At 45.1% G+C, this 15,382-nt stretch overlaps 1 pseudogene; it reads left to right on the forward strand.

Moving 5' to 3' along the window:
* Window positions 1-1,029: 1,029 nt before the first annotated feature.
* Window positions 1,030-11,762, forward strand: LOC129041667 (uncharacterized; annotated as a pseudogene).
* Window positions 11,763-15,382: the final 3,620 nt, after the last annotated feature.

A 15,382-nucleotide genomic window follows, 5' to 3' on the forward strand; every position in this document is an offset into this window, starting at 1 on the left:
GAGGAGCGGGCGCCCATCATAAGGGCAAACGGATGGTGGGGTGGGGGCAGAACAATGATAGTGAGGACCCTAATGTCCACTGTCCTGGTTCTTCCAGGCACCAGATGCTCAGCCATGCCCTTGACTTGGTGTTATCTAAGCACTTACCACATCAGCACAGTGGGGTCAGCATGACAGTGCTCCCATGGCAAAGGCGGGGAGACTAACTTCCCCGTCACAGCAGGGACACAGTGGGTAGAGATTTGAACTTGGATTCGACATCAGAGTCCACCGTCTTACCCGCAGCGAGGTAGCTTTAGCTTATCTAGCGTGCACACATATGACTATTCTGAGGCTGGCAGTGGATGGAGGTGTAGGGAGTCCACGGGGGAGCAGGAAGCTGGCGTAGAAGGACCATCGTCCTCTCAACAGTGCCCTGCTGCTGGTGCTTACCAGTGGAGGAAATGCTACAGATCTCATTAGCCACCAGGACGTCCAGAAGCAAAGTGAATCGAGGGTCCAGTCTTCCTGCCACCATGCAGTTGCTGAGCACGCTGCAGAGGCCCCTGATCAATGCCTGCTGTGGCCGAGGCTCTGGAGGCCGCGTCAGGCCTGCTGCTGTGCCCCTGATTTTGGAGAGATGCTGCTTCCTTGTGGACCACTAGCTGGATGCTCCTCCCTCCATCCCAAATGCAGTGACATCCACAGTCTTCCAGTTGTGTTTGGTTTTTTACTGGCTGTGGGCTGGGGAAAGGGTCTCCATCTCAGTAGCACTTTGTTCTGCAAGGACTCAGTGTTCTAGCTGACCTGGCCAGCCCTGAGTGAATCTCTTAGAAAATGAACAGTTACTTTAACTTGACAGCAGAGTTTGTTAAAGTTCTAGGAGTTAAATAAATGGTGTGACTAGCACATTTCCAGACGTGTACACACAGAACGGCAATCATCAAGATGGCAAAACCATGATCTGTTTCCTTTGCTTCGTCCACTACAAGGTTTGCTTATGCAGCTGGCTGCACCTGTTGGAAACGCAACAGCACAGCACATGACCCCATGCAGGAAAGGTGCAGGTGCTCCCCACTGCAGACAGATGCAGGAAACCCCACTCCCCACCTTCTCCCCGTGCTCTTCCCCGGTAGGAAGTTGGTCCGTGGGTCTGCTGTGCACAGTGAAACCCAACATGGCAGCATCTGGTGTCCTTCCATCGAGGGCATTCAACCTGCTGGAAACCCACCCTGGAGGCGGTCCTGGGACGCTGTGGGGCAGGTGGCAGCGGGATGCAGTGCCCTCCCTGCTCTTCATGGTGGGCTGTCTCCCACCTGGTCCCTCTTATCACCATCATCGCTGACCGAAACTTCCATGAGCTTGTAGGTGAATGGCCTCCAAGCCAGTCCCTCCACCCAACTCCTCCCATGTTAACTAGGTCTTGAAACTTGTGACTCCTTTTTCTGTAATGAGTTCCTTTGCTTCTTAAGCACTTCTGCTGGTTCATGTGGGGGGTGAACACGTACAGATGAGGAAAGGAAGACCCACCGAGATGGGTGGCCTCCCCCAAAGCGGACAAACCACTGTCACCCACTACTTCCTTCCCACCTGGAGGAAAGCCACGGGGTGCCTGCCTCCCCTCCCCAGGGGCACCTATACAGTCAGGGTGACAGTGTTTCTAGGGACAGGGGAGGACAGAGGTGCTTCTGGGATAATCTCTCAGTGTTGTGGGTTGAATCGTGTCCCCCTAAAACTATGTTGACATCCTGATGCCAGTACCTATGAAAGTGACTTTATTTGGGCATAGGGTCTTTCCAGATATGCTCAAGTTAATATGAGGTCTTTACATGGGTCCTTAACCCAATGACTGTGTTTGCTAAGGAGGGAAATATGCATGGACACACAGAGAGAAGGCCACGTAACAGCAGTGCTACAGTATGCTGTTATACTACACTGCACTCTACCAGTGCTATACCAAGTATAGTAGAATATGACACAACATAGTGTAGCATAATACAGTGTGGTAGGGTATAATATAGTATGGCATGGTGTAGTGTAGTACAGCATAGTATCGTTTAGTGTAGTGTTGTATGGCACAGTGCAGTATAGCATAGCATAACATAGTGTAGTCCAATATGATATAATATAGTATAGTATAGCACTATAGGCAGAGATGGGAGCCATGCAGCTGCAAGCCTGGTGACTCCCAGGACCGACGGCAGCCCCAGAGGCTGGGAGGGTTGAGGGGACATTCCATCCAGAGCCTCCGAGGGAACAGGGCCCTGCCAACACCTTGATTTCAGGCCTCTGGACTCTGGGATTGTGAGGGAGGACGTTTCTGTTGTTTTAAGCCACATGTTTGCGGTCCTTCGTGATGGCAGTCTCAGGAGCCTGTCACACCCTATGTGCTTGTGCAGGCCAGAGGCTCCACAGAAACGTCAGCGGCAACATGCGAGGGCAGTACAGCCAGCTCCACAACAGGTCCAGACAGGCGCAGGGCTGGGGCAGCTGCTGTGGCCACCTGGGATTTAAAAAAATGGGGTTCAAACCTTTCCAGATTTGGTCAAACAGTATTGAAGAAAAAGAGGAAAGAAGAGAGGGGGCTCAGTGAGACAGTCACCCAATAGATAGATGATGTTCAGTGAATTCCGACGTACACAGTTTGAAGGATCACGGGGCTCTGCGGACGGAGCCTCACACTTCTCGAAGTGGCTTCTCAGACTACATCTGGTCACTATAACAACTCTGGCCCATAGACGAGGGACATGTTAGGATCCCTGTTTGATAGATAAAAGGCAGGTGCAGAGGGAGGTGAGGCCTGCCTTAAATCATGTGCGTGTCCATTCCTGACTCCAGACCTTGTTCCTTCTTCTGCACTGGAGACACGCTATGAAAGAAGAATATAGTATGGTGTGGTGTGCAGTAGTGTGGTCACTATAGAGCAGAGCAGCATAGAGTAATGCAGTGCAGTGTAGTACAGCATCATAGAGTGTAGTGTAGTGTCATGTAGTGTGGTATAGTGTAGTGCAGTGAAGCATACTATAGTGTGGTTTAGTCGAATCTAGCAGAGCATAGCATAGTATACCATAATACAGTACAGTATAGTATAAGACAGCATTGTATAGTATAGTGTAGCATAGTGTAGTATCGTTTAATGTAATATACTGTGGTATAGTATAATGTAGCATAGTGTAGCATAATATAGTACAGTATAGCATAAGATAGCATTGTATGGTATAGTGCAGCACAATATAGTACAGTATAGCGTAAGATAGCATTGTATGGTATAGTGTAGCACAATATAGTACAGTATAGCGTAAGATAGCATTGTATGGTATAGTGTAGCATAATATAGTACAGTATAGCGTAAGATAGCATTGTATGGTATAGTGTAGCACAATATAGTACAGTATAGCGTAAGATAGCATTGTATGGTATAGTGTAGCACAATATAGTACAGCATAGCGTAAGATAGCATTGTATGGTATAGTGCAGCACAATATACTACAGCATAGCGTAAGATAGCATTGTATGGTATAGTGCAGCACAATATACTACAGCATAGCGTAAGATAGCATTGTATGGTATAGTGCAGCACAATATAGTACAGTATAGCGTAAGATAGCATTGTATGGTATAGTGTAGCACAATATAGTACAGTATAGCGTAAGATAGCATTGTATGGTATAGTGCAGCACAATATACTACAGTATAGCGTAAGATAGCATTGTATGGTATAGTGTAGCACAATATAGTACAGTATAGCCTAAGATAGCATTGTATGGTATAGTGCAGCACAATATAGTACAGCATAGCGTAAGATAGCATTGTATGGTATAGTGCAGCACAATATAGTACAGTATAGCCTAAGATAGCATTGTATGGTATAGTGCAGCACAATATAGTACAGTATAGCCTAAGATAGCATTGTATGGTATAGTGCAGCACAATATAGTACAGTATAGCGTAAGATAGCATTGTATGGTATAGTGCAGCACAATATAGTACAGTATAGCGTAAGATAGCATTGTATGGTATAGTGTAGCACAATATAGTACAGTATAGCGTAAGATAGCATTGTATGGTATAGTGTAGCACAATATAGTACAGTATAGCGTAAGATAGCACTGTATGGTATAGTGTAGCACAATATAGTACAGTATAGCATAAGATAGCATTGTATGGTATAGTGTAGCACAATATAGTACAGTATAGCATAAGATAGCATTGTATGGTATAGTGTAGCACAATATAGTACAGTATAGCCTAAGATAGCATTGTATGGTATAGTGCAGCACAATGTAGTACAGTATAGCGTAAGATAGCATTGTATGGTATAGTGCAGCACAATATAGTACAGTATAGCGTAAGATAGCACTGTATGGTATAGTGTAGCACAATATAGTACAGTATAGCATAAGATAGCATTGTATGGTATAGTGTAGCACAATATAGTACAGTATAGCATAAGATAGCATTGTATGGTATAGTGTAGCATAATGTAGTTTCTTGTAGCATAATGTAGTGTGGTATAGTATAATATAGCACAGTGTAGTATAGTGTAGCATAATATAGTGAGGCACAGTATAATATAGTGTAGCATAGCATAGTGCAGTATAGTGTAGAATAATATACTACAGTATGGTATAAGAGTATAATATAGCATAGTGTAGTACAGCGTAGTATAGTGTAGCATCATATAATGTGGTATAGTATAGCATAGCATAGTGTAGTATCATGTAGCATAATATAGTGTGGTATAATGTAATATAAGCGTAGCATAGTTTAGCATAATATAGTACAGTATAGTGTAATATAGCACTGTAGAGTAAAGTTTAGCATTGTGTAGCATAGTATAGTACACTATAAGAAAGTATAGTATAGTGTAGCATAGTGTATTGTGTAGCATATAGGCTTATACAGTATAATATAGCATAGTGTAGGATAGTGGGGTGTAGTGTAAAAACAGGGTGGTAGAGTATCATGTAGCATAGTGTAGCATAGTGTGGTGTAGTGTAGTTTAATATACTACAGTACAGTATAATGTAGCACAGCATAGCATAGTGTGGTGTAGTGTAATATATTATGATACAGTATCATGTAGCATAGTGTAGCATAGTGTGGTGCAGTGTAGTATAATATACTACAGTACAGTATAATGTAGCATAGCATAGCATAGTGTGGTGTGGTGTAATATATTATGATACAGTATCATGTAGCATAGTGTGGTGTAGTGTAGTGTAATATATTATGATACAGTATCATGTAGCATAGTGTGGTGTAGTGTAGTGTAATATAGTACAGTAGAGTACAGTAGTACATAGCATTGTGTAGCATAGTGTAGTGTAGTGTATTATAATACAGTGTGGTATAGTATAATATAGCATAATATAGCATAACATAGCATAGTGTAGTGTAGCGTAACATAGTACAGTATGGTAAAATATAGCATTGTATAGTATAATGTAGCATAACATAGTGTGGTATAGTATAATATAATATAGCATAGCATAGTATAGCATAATATAGTACAGTGTAGTATAAAATAGCACTGTATAATATAGTGTATATAGGGCAGTATAGTGTATAGTATAGTGTATATAGGGTAGAATAGTGTAGCATAATATAGCACAGGATAGTATAATATAGCATAGTGTAGCGTAGCATAGTGTATTGTTTTATAGCATAGTGTAGTATGGGTAGTATAGTATGATACAGTATAGTGTAGCATATTGTAGCATAGTGTAGCATAGTGTAGCATAGTGTAGTATAGTGTAGCATAGTGTATGTAGTATAGTGTAGCATACTGTAGCATAGTGTAGCATAGTGTAGCATAGTGTAGTATAGTGTAGCATAGTGTAGCATAGTGTAGTATAGTGTAGCATAGTGTATGTAGCATAGTGTAGCATAGTGTAGTATAGTGTAGCATAGTGTATGTAGCATAGTGTAGCATAGTGTAGTATAGTGTAGCATCGTGTAGCATAGTGTAGTATAGTGTAGCATAGTGTATGTAGTATAGTGTAGCATTGTGTAGTATAGTGTAGTATAGTGTAGCATAGTGTAGTATAGTGTAGCATCGTGTAGCATAGTGTAGTATAGTGTAGCATAGTGTAGCATCGTGTAGTATAGTGTAGTATAGTGTATGTAGCATAGTGTAGCATAGTGTAGTATAGTGTAGTATCGTGTAGCATGGTGTAGCATGGTGTAGCATCGTGTAGCATCGCGTAGCATCGTGTAGCATCGTGTAGTATAGTGTAGTATCGTGTAGCATCGTGTAGCATCGTGTAGCATAGTGTAGCATAGTGTAGCATAGTGTAGTATAGTGTAGCATAATATAGTGTAGTATAATATAGTGTGGTATAATATAACATAGCATAGTGTAGCATATTGTAGTGTAGTGTAATGTAGTATGGTATAGTATAATATGGCATAGTGTAGCATAGTGTAGTGTATTGTAGCATAACACAGTGTGGTAGAGTATAATATAGTACAGCGTGGTGTAGTGTAGTATAGCATAGCATCGTATAGTATAGTGTTATATAATATACTGTAGTGCAGCATAGGAGAGTGTAGTACACACAGTATAATGCAGTATTGTATAGTATAGTATAACATAGTGTAGTATAGTATAGCATAATACAGTGCAGTCCAGTATAATATTACACAGCATAGCACAGCACAGCACCACAGAGTATAATATGGAATAGTGTAGTGCAGTATAGTTTCTGTTTTCGGATGTGAGCAGCTATTATGTTTCAGTGAAAGCCTGACTCAGTGAAGTGGCCAGCGTGTCTTCCAATACAAATGATGACGTACGTCTACATTACACTTACCCTTTGGAAAGGAACAAGATGGGGAACTTTTTGAGAGTCAAGCAATTTCTCCAGTCCAACTAGGGCCACCCAGTTAATAGCCCTTAGTCACAGCATTCTTGGTGCACTTAGATGCTGGCGTCTCAGCAGGAGTAATGGGCTGACTCTCAAAAGCACAGCAAACGCCCTGCTGTGATTATGGGCGTGGCCTCTCCCAGACCTCAGCAGGTGCTTTACATGGCATTGGCAGCACCTGCCTCTGGGGTGGGTTTGGAGCGGGTTGGGGTGAGGCTCGCGACCGCCACTAGGATGGCCCTGGCTCTCTCTGGCAGCTCTCCTGCCCATCTGCAGAGGCTGGCAGCCATTGTCATCTAGGAGCTACAGCCCATTTCTCTATGGGCTGAATGGCACTGAATGAGGCCATTGCCTCTCTTAGGATAATTGGGGTAGAAATAAATCCTGAATGCTTGGCTCGCAGGCATTGAAGGTATCAAGATCACACTGCTCCTCGCTGGGATGGTCCCTCTCTTTCTTCCCATTCCTTTTTACCTTCCCAGGCAGCCCCTCCTGCCCCCAGCACACTCCACCTTTGCCTCTACCTGCCGTTGGTCCCACTGCAAACACTTCCTGGAGCATTTAAACCAGCAAGGCAATGCGCTCGAGACAGTTGCTGACTGTCGTTGTTCCTTCCCGTTCCCTGGAAGAAGCCCACGTGAAATGTTATGATAACTTACAGATGACCATTTCCAGTAGAGAAAGAGCCTACCTTGTTAGATACGTGAACTAAGTGGCAGAAATTCTATTATCTGCCATGTGAATTCTAATTTCTGGGGATAAGTATGCAGGAATTCATAGTAGGGGAGAGGGCGAAAAGTGCAAAGTGGCGTTTTCATGTCAGAAAGGAGTCATCGAGCAGCCATGTGAAGCCACTGTGTGCTGATGTACATGCATGTGCACACGTGTGCATGCGTGTACATGTGCGTGCATGCCTGAGCGTGTGTGTGTGTGTGTGTGTTAGAATCCTGCCTTGAGCTGGCCTTGAGGAAGGTGAATTCCAGTTTCTGCGCACTCTGCACTCTGGCCATTGTACCATCATTTTACCCCTTTATATTTCTACGTCGTCCTCCTTCTTCCCCTTATGGGAGCTTTCAATGTCTTGACTGATTTGATCAAATTGAATACTATGCAACATCAAAATCTGTTGTACGTCTGATTTGTTATAAGTGATTTTCAGTAGAATGATAGTCAGTGGCCTCAACGAATTTTAACGAGCTTGACTGTATGAACAGAGGTAAACAGCATCTGTGTTTTGGGTGCCATGTTGTCACGGAATTCTAACTGATAGAGGGAAAATCCAGCTTCCGAGAGCAAAGTCCTTAAAGCAAAGTCCTAACGGCCATTTATGGAATTGTCCAGGCTCTAGAACGTCTCTCTCCGTGTGTCACGGAGCACCTGGAGTGTTCTGTCTGGAATGCTGGCTGGGAGCCCTCTCCTGGCATTTGAACGAGGGGCAGCTGGGTCCTCTGTCTGCCGTGTAGAGAGAAGAGGACAGAGCCCAGAGGAGATGAACCCCAGCAGAAAGGGGTGCTTGACCAGCAGGAGAGAAGATAACCAAGAGGGTGAGTGTCCAGGCGGGACCCAGTGTGCATGCCTGGAGCAAGGGGAGGAAGGAGAGGGGCGGCTTTGGAGCAGCTGTGCCCTGAGAGGAAGTGGGTGGGAGCTGAGGGGGGCAGCCAGCAGCTTGGCACAAGGGGCAAGACCCAGGGACAGAAAGCAAGGAAAGCCACAGTGACCGGGACCTGCTCTCCACTCCTCGGGGGCCAGAGCCAGCCCAGGGCTGGAAGGGGAGACAGGGCAGGACACGGCCATGGAGGCAGCTGCCCATGGTCTCTGGAGCGCATGAGGGCCGTGCCTTTTCGGTGGCTGCTGCTCCTTTTGAAAAGTGGCCTGCGGTCGGCAGCGGGGCCTCTGGGGAGAGCTCCTGATTTCACTTTCATGCTCTGCCGCCACTGAGAGGAGTTAGGAAAATACCACGGGCTGCATGATTTAATCGCCCTGCTATTTGTTAATTAGTCTGTGTGAAGTGCCAATCCGCAGTGTGCGTGGGCGTGGGGGCAGGACTGCGGTTTGCAGGGAAGCCAGCCGCTCGGAGCAGAGGCAGTTGGAGTTCACCTGCTCAGCTGCTTCCTGCTTAGATGCTCCGATTTCCCGAGCTGCCCACGCTTCCCAGTCCCTTTGAGAAGTTTTCCATTTAGCAACTGCCTTAAGGGCCTCTCAGTTGTTCAAATAGGAACCCCGATTCCCTCCACCCAAGCCATTTAGGAGGTGTGCAGAACGGAGCCCACCTTCATAACCAGGGTTGAAGCTGGACCTCCCAACTCCCTGGACCTGTCCCTCTCCAGGTGGGGCTGCTTCCCCGGCTTCACTTGCCTGGGGCTCTGGGGTTTCCCCTTCCTCTCCTCCATCAAGGGTTGTTTTCAGGAAAGGATGCATGTTAGTCATTTACATGCTAGTGTGAATGAGCTCCAGCCAACACTTCCTGTGATTCATTCAGTACATGTTAACCAAGGGCTGCTGTTCCCGGTGCTGGGGATATGAAACCTTGTCCCTGCCCTGTGAGTTCTACACTAGAGCAGGAAGTGGAAGGAAAAACAGATCACTGAAGCCCAGTGTGGCCAGTGCAGTATTAATCCCAGGGAAGCTTTAGGAGCACGGGTACTACTTACTGTGGATGAGGATTGGTCAAGGAAGGCTTTCTGGAGGAGGTGACAGCTAGGCTGGGTCTTAAGGACGAGTGGGAAGAGAGAGGAGAACATGTGGATAAGGCCAGGCAGAAGGGCTACACAGCCAAGTCACAGCTAAGGCGAAATGCAGGGAGAGTTCTGGAAGCTGTGTGTTTGGTGCTGCTGGATAGTGTGGAGGGACAGGTTGGAGCTAGGTAGCTAAGCAGCTTGGCAAATGGAGCTACTGAGGATTCTAAACAGGACCTCTGCAGTCGTCTCCACCATTTATGGGTTGAACCACGCGAAATAGACAATATTCGGCCATTTAGGGCCAAGACAAATGCCAGCTTTGCGGGGTGCAGCCTCACAGAGAGGCTGCTTGGGGGCCTTTGCAGAGGGTGGATGAGCAGAGGTGGATCCTCCAGAGCCTGCTGGGGGATCCAGCTCTGAGGCCACCGGGCCAGTGGTGTCCAGACTCTGGTGTAGGCTGGGAGAAAGGGGAGGTTCAAGAAACACGGAGGCGGTGAAGCAGCAGAGCCAGGGGGGTGTGGTGCTGCAGAGGAGAGGGAGCACTGAGGCTGAGGTCCAGGCTTGCAGACACATGGACCGTGTGTGTCCTGCCAGGTATGAGACAGGGTGGAAGGCAGGGGCTTAGCGCGGCTGTGATGAGCTCGCTTCAAATGAATTTAGAGAGTTTAGGCAGCAGTGTATAAACCTGCGTGTGGCAGGGACTCCTGACGCCTGACAGTGGTGGGATGAATCCACAGGGATGAAGCCATAGTGGTGGGGTTTTTACAGATGTTGTGGATGATTTGGGGAAGGAGGGCCCTGCCAGTCTCTCTCACATCACATTTTGAGGCGGCCACCGTTTGGCCCAGCTGTGGTCTTGCTCTGTGCTCACAGACAATTGTATGTCCTGCTGGCTCCAAGGTTTGAGACCAAGGAGGCCTTGGTGATTTGCAGGCCTCCGTTTAGGTGGAAGGGTGATGGCTGGGCCTTCTAGGGAACCCAGCTCGGAGGAGTTGTCTGACCCCCTCAGGGCAGCACAGCTTATTAGAGGAGGAGCCAGGGGTCCAGGAGGCACGGCAGGCACTTGGGCCATCCAAGGCCCTCCACCGTGGGTTCCCATGGGCTCCCCGCTGGATGGCAACCTTTCCCAGGCTCTCCCTGCCTTCCTCCTCTTTGAGGCCCCTTTGGCCGTGGCCCCTTCCCATTCCATGCACACCCCCAGCTTTGCCGTTGACCTAGACTATTCTAACGCAGTGTTTGCTGATTCTGCTGTCTTCCACACCACGTCACAGCAGCTCTGCACATCTCTCTCTAAGTGACGACTAACGAAGATAACAATCATAACCACAGACAAAGGCCTAAGGCCGGCCATGTGCCTGCCAGACTCTCGTAGAAGTGGTTTATGTGAACAAGCTCTTTAATCCCCCAACACAGCTAGTAAGTGGCTGAGTTAGGATTTGAACCCGAGGAAGTGGCATGTCCCTGCTCATATGTAAGTGGAGTCAGGGGTGTGGCAGCCCTTCTTTCCCTTTCTGGGAAAGACGTGGTTTCAGCAGGGACCCTGTGGTCAGCATCTCATCCTTTCCTTTGGTCAGGAGGAGTGACCCTTGTTGGGGAGGGGACCCTGAGGCTGGTGGGGAGAGCTGTGGGCAGGAGGAGCTGTGGGATCCTCATCAGATCCACCCTCCAGGCAGCCACCTCCTGGGACCTGCACTGATGAGCATCACACAATTAACATCACAATTGTTAAAAAATTGTTAAATACCTTCTGACTCCCCTTTTCTCTCAATACAGGTCTGTGGGTGTCTCATCTGAGCTACACAGTTTCCAGGTTACCTGGCACCACGGATAACTCTCAGATCAGCAACTTGTCAGTTGATTTCCAAGCTGCTGTTGGCTGGACTCAGGCTCAGCAGGGAGCACCTGGGCGAGCCCTGTGCTGCGGGCTGGACTCAGGCCCATCTCGCTGATTACTCTTGCTTTTGCTCTCCAGTGTGTCCTCAGGGAGTCAGAGCCCGCTTGTTGTTTCTTCTTGACCATAGGAGGAGGGGCACCTACATGAGGGTGCTGGTATCTCCGCAGTGGTGGCTTCCCAGACCTGGGGCAACCCTGGGGGAAGAGTTGGGACAGGGACCTCTGGTCGCTTGCTGCCACTGCCTGGGTCAACTGCCTGGCAGGGCTGGCCACTCGTGCTCAGAAGGCTGAGGCCTTACCTGCCTTCTCCTCTCACCCAGCGCTCATGCAAGGACACATCTGAGTTGGCATTCTGTGTCTGCTCATGAGCTACTCGCATGATAAGTCTTTGTTGTCCTGTGGGATGTCGCTGGTTCATGCTGAAGAGAAATTGTAAAGGACTCCTTTGCCTGCTCAGTCTCCATGGCCTCTGTCATGTTTTGTCCCCATCCCTTTGGGAGCACAGCAGCAGTGGGTTGGCTGGGCCGTGCAGGCAAGGTTCAGGGATGAGGTACAGCTGTGTGAAAGGTGAGCCTGCTGGACCGGGGAGCTTTCCTCAAGGCCTCCGCCTGGCTATGATGGCGTTAGGGTTGAGGGGAAGCTTCAACCAAAATGCACGGTACTTGGATGTCAGGATGATGTTGCTGCTCTCAGGATGAGTCAGTCTCCACCACTGACTTCCTTTGATGTTCTGAGCTCAGCCTGGAGTCTGACCTGGGACTATAGCACTTGTTCTTCCAAGGGAAGGCTGGAGGCCAAACCCAGCTGCACGCACCTGAACCTGCTCCTTGGCAGAGATGAAGGGCGTGATGTTTCATAGCCACTCAACACCCATGGACAATTTGGCTCCTTGTAAAGAGTTAGTCATGCCTTTGAACTGACTTACTTGAAATATAATTGCTCCTATTTTGCTCCAAAGACCGGTGGCATGATGGGTTAGAGTTATTTGTATTTATTGAGATTGTTGTAATTAGCAATCTCAGGGCTCAGTCTAACTGCATTATCCATGCTAGAAAACTTAAAAAAAAAATTCAGTCCTTCATCTTCAGTTTTCCAATGGTTGCCAGTTACACACAGCTAATCTTTGCAGTGAAAATTGTCTTTGGAGAATGTGCCTTCTGGGTCCCGGGTGGTCCTGGTCTTGGGCTGGGATCTAAGTGAGCTGCTTTGAAGTAAGCTGACAATACACAATTATTAAGGCTATTTTGACCTGCAAGTATGGTTTCTTAAAAAGGAACAATTAAATACCATGTAGCAGTTATTTAGGCTTTACCATTGACTAAGGAAAGAAGAAAATAGAAGAAGAACTCCCTCCTGCTTAGATGCAGTAGTTTGTTTAAAAAAATAATCTTTTGGGGAATAAACTTAACCAAGGAGGTGAGGGACTTGTAAACAAAACGTTAAAACTGCACTGAAGACTAGAAAATGTTGATGAAAGCTGTTAAAGAAGACACAATTAAACGATGAAAAGACATCCCATGTTCATGGATTGAAAGACGATGTTGTTAAGATGTCAATGATATAGATTCTATGCAATCCCTGTCAAAACCCCATTTTTTTTCAAACATAGGAAAATCCATTCTAAAATTCACATGGAATCTCAAGGAACCCTGAGTAGACAAAACAATCTTGTAAAAGAACAATGTTGGAGGTCTCACACTTTCTGGTTTCAAAACTACAGTAATTAAAAAGCTACAGTAATTAAAACAGCATGATATTGTCACAAAGACATAGAAAAATGGAATAGAATATAAATCTTGGAAATAAATCCTCACATATATGGTCAAATGATCTTTGGTGAGGGTGCCAAGACCATTAAATGGGGAAAGGACAGCCTCTTCAACAAATGATGTTGGAAAAATTAGATATTTATATGCAAAAGAACGAAGTTGGACCCTAACCTTACACTATATACTAAAATCTACTAAGGCTGGATTAAAGAACTAGCGATAATACCAAAAAGTATAAAATTTCTAGAAGGAAACATAGGGGAAAACTTCATGCATTGATTTGGCATGATGTTTTGGATATGGCATCAAAAGCACAGGTGACAAAAGCAAAAATAGAGAAATGGGACTCCATCATACTTAAAAACTTCTGTGTATCGAAGTACACAGTCAACACAGTAAAAAGGCAACCTGCAGAATGAGAGAAAATATTTGCAAATTATACATCTGGTGAGGGGTTAAGATCCAGTATATATAAAGAACATTTAAATCTCAGCTACAACAACAAAATGAGTAACTCAATTTAAAAGTGGGCAATGGCCTTGAATAGACATTTCTTCAAAGAGGATATACAAATGGCCAAATAAGCACATGAAAAGATGCTCAATATCACTAATGCTAGATAAATGAAAATCAAAAGCACAATGAAATATCACCTGATATCCATTAGGATGGCTACAATTAAAAAACAAAATGTTAAGGGTGTAGAGAAATTGAAAACTTAATGTAAAGTTGGTGAGAATGCAAAATGGTGTGGCCACTATGTAAACCAGTATGGTTGTTCCTCAAAAAATTAAAGATAGAACTATCATAGGATCCAGCAGTACCACTTCTTGTTATATACTCAAAGGAAATAAAAGTAGGATCTCAAATAGCAATTTTTATACCCACATTAATAATAACAGTATACAATAGCCATGTGGTGGAAACAACTCAGACATCTATTCTCTTTTTAAAAAAGTATTTACTTTTTATTGACACCTATTAGATGTACATATTTTCAGGGTACATGTGATAATTTGATACACTCACATAATCAAATTGGGGTAATGGGGATATCCATTACCTTAAATATTTATCTTTTCTTTATGCTAAGAACAATTGCATTATTCTCTTCTAGCTATTTCAAAACAACCGATTAATGTTAACTATAATCGCCCTACTGCTCTATCAAACACCAGGTCTGATTTCTTCTATGTGTAGGTTTATACCCTTAATCAGCCTTTGTTTTTCCCCACCCACCTCTCCTACCCTTCCCAGCCTCTGGTAACCACCAACCCAGTCTCTATCTTCATGAGGTTCTCTTTTTTAACCCCCGCGTATGAGTGAGAACATGTGGTATTTGTCTTTCTGTGCTTGGCTTATTTCACTTAACATCATGTTGCTGCAAATGACAGGATTTCATTCTTTTTTATGGCTGAATAATATTCCATTGTGTATTTATACCTCATTTTCTTTATCCATTCATCCACAGATGGACACTTACGTTGATCCCGTATTTTGACTATTGTGGATAGTGCTGAAATAACCATGGGAGTGCAGATTTAAATATGTACCCAACAGTGGGATTGCTGGATCATATGGCGGTTCTATGTTTAGTTTTTTGAGGAACCTCCATAGTGTTCTCTACCGTGGCTGTGATAATTCACATTCCTGCCAATGATGAACAAGGGTTTCCCCTTTCTCCACGCTCTCACCAGCCTTGGTTATTGGCTGTCCTTTTGAGAAAAACATTCTGAGTGAGGTGAAGTGATACTTCACTCTGGTTTTGACTTACATTTCTCTGATGATTAGTGATGTTGAACATTTTTTTCATATACCTGTTGACCATGTGTATGTCTTCTGTCAAGAAATGTCTGTTCAGATCTTTTGGCCATTTTAAAATCAGATTATTTGTTTTTTTGCTATTTGAGCCCCTTATATATTTTGCTTATTAATCCCTTGTCAGATAAGGAATTTGTAAATATTTTCTCCTATTCTGGAGGTTGTATCTTCATCTTCACTTTGTTGATTGTTTTGTTTACTGTGTAGAAACTTTGTTTTTTTTTGTTTTTTTTTTTTTTGGAGAGACAGACAGTCTCACTATGTTGCCCTGGCTGGTCTTGAACTCATGGCCTCAAGTGATCCTCCTACTTTGGCCTCCTAAAGCTCTGGGATTAAAGGCATGAGCCACCATGCCTGGCCTTGCACAGAACCT

This window comes from Pongo pygmaeus, chromosome 6 (assembly GCF_028885625.2).
Source record: "Pongo pygmaeus isolate AG05252 chromosome 6, NHGRI_mPonPyg2-v2.0_pri, whole genome shotgun sequence".
Taxonomy (NCBI): Eukaryota; Metazoa; Chordata; class Mammalia; order Primates; family Hominidae; genus Pongo; species Pongo pygmaeus.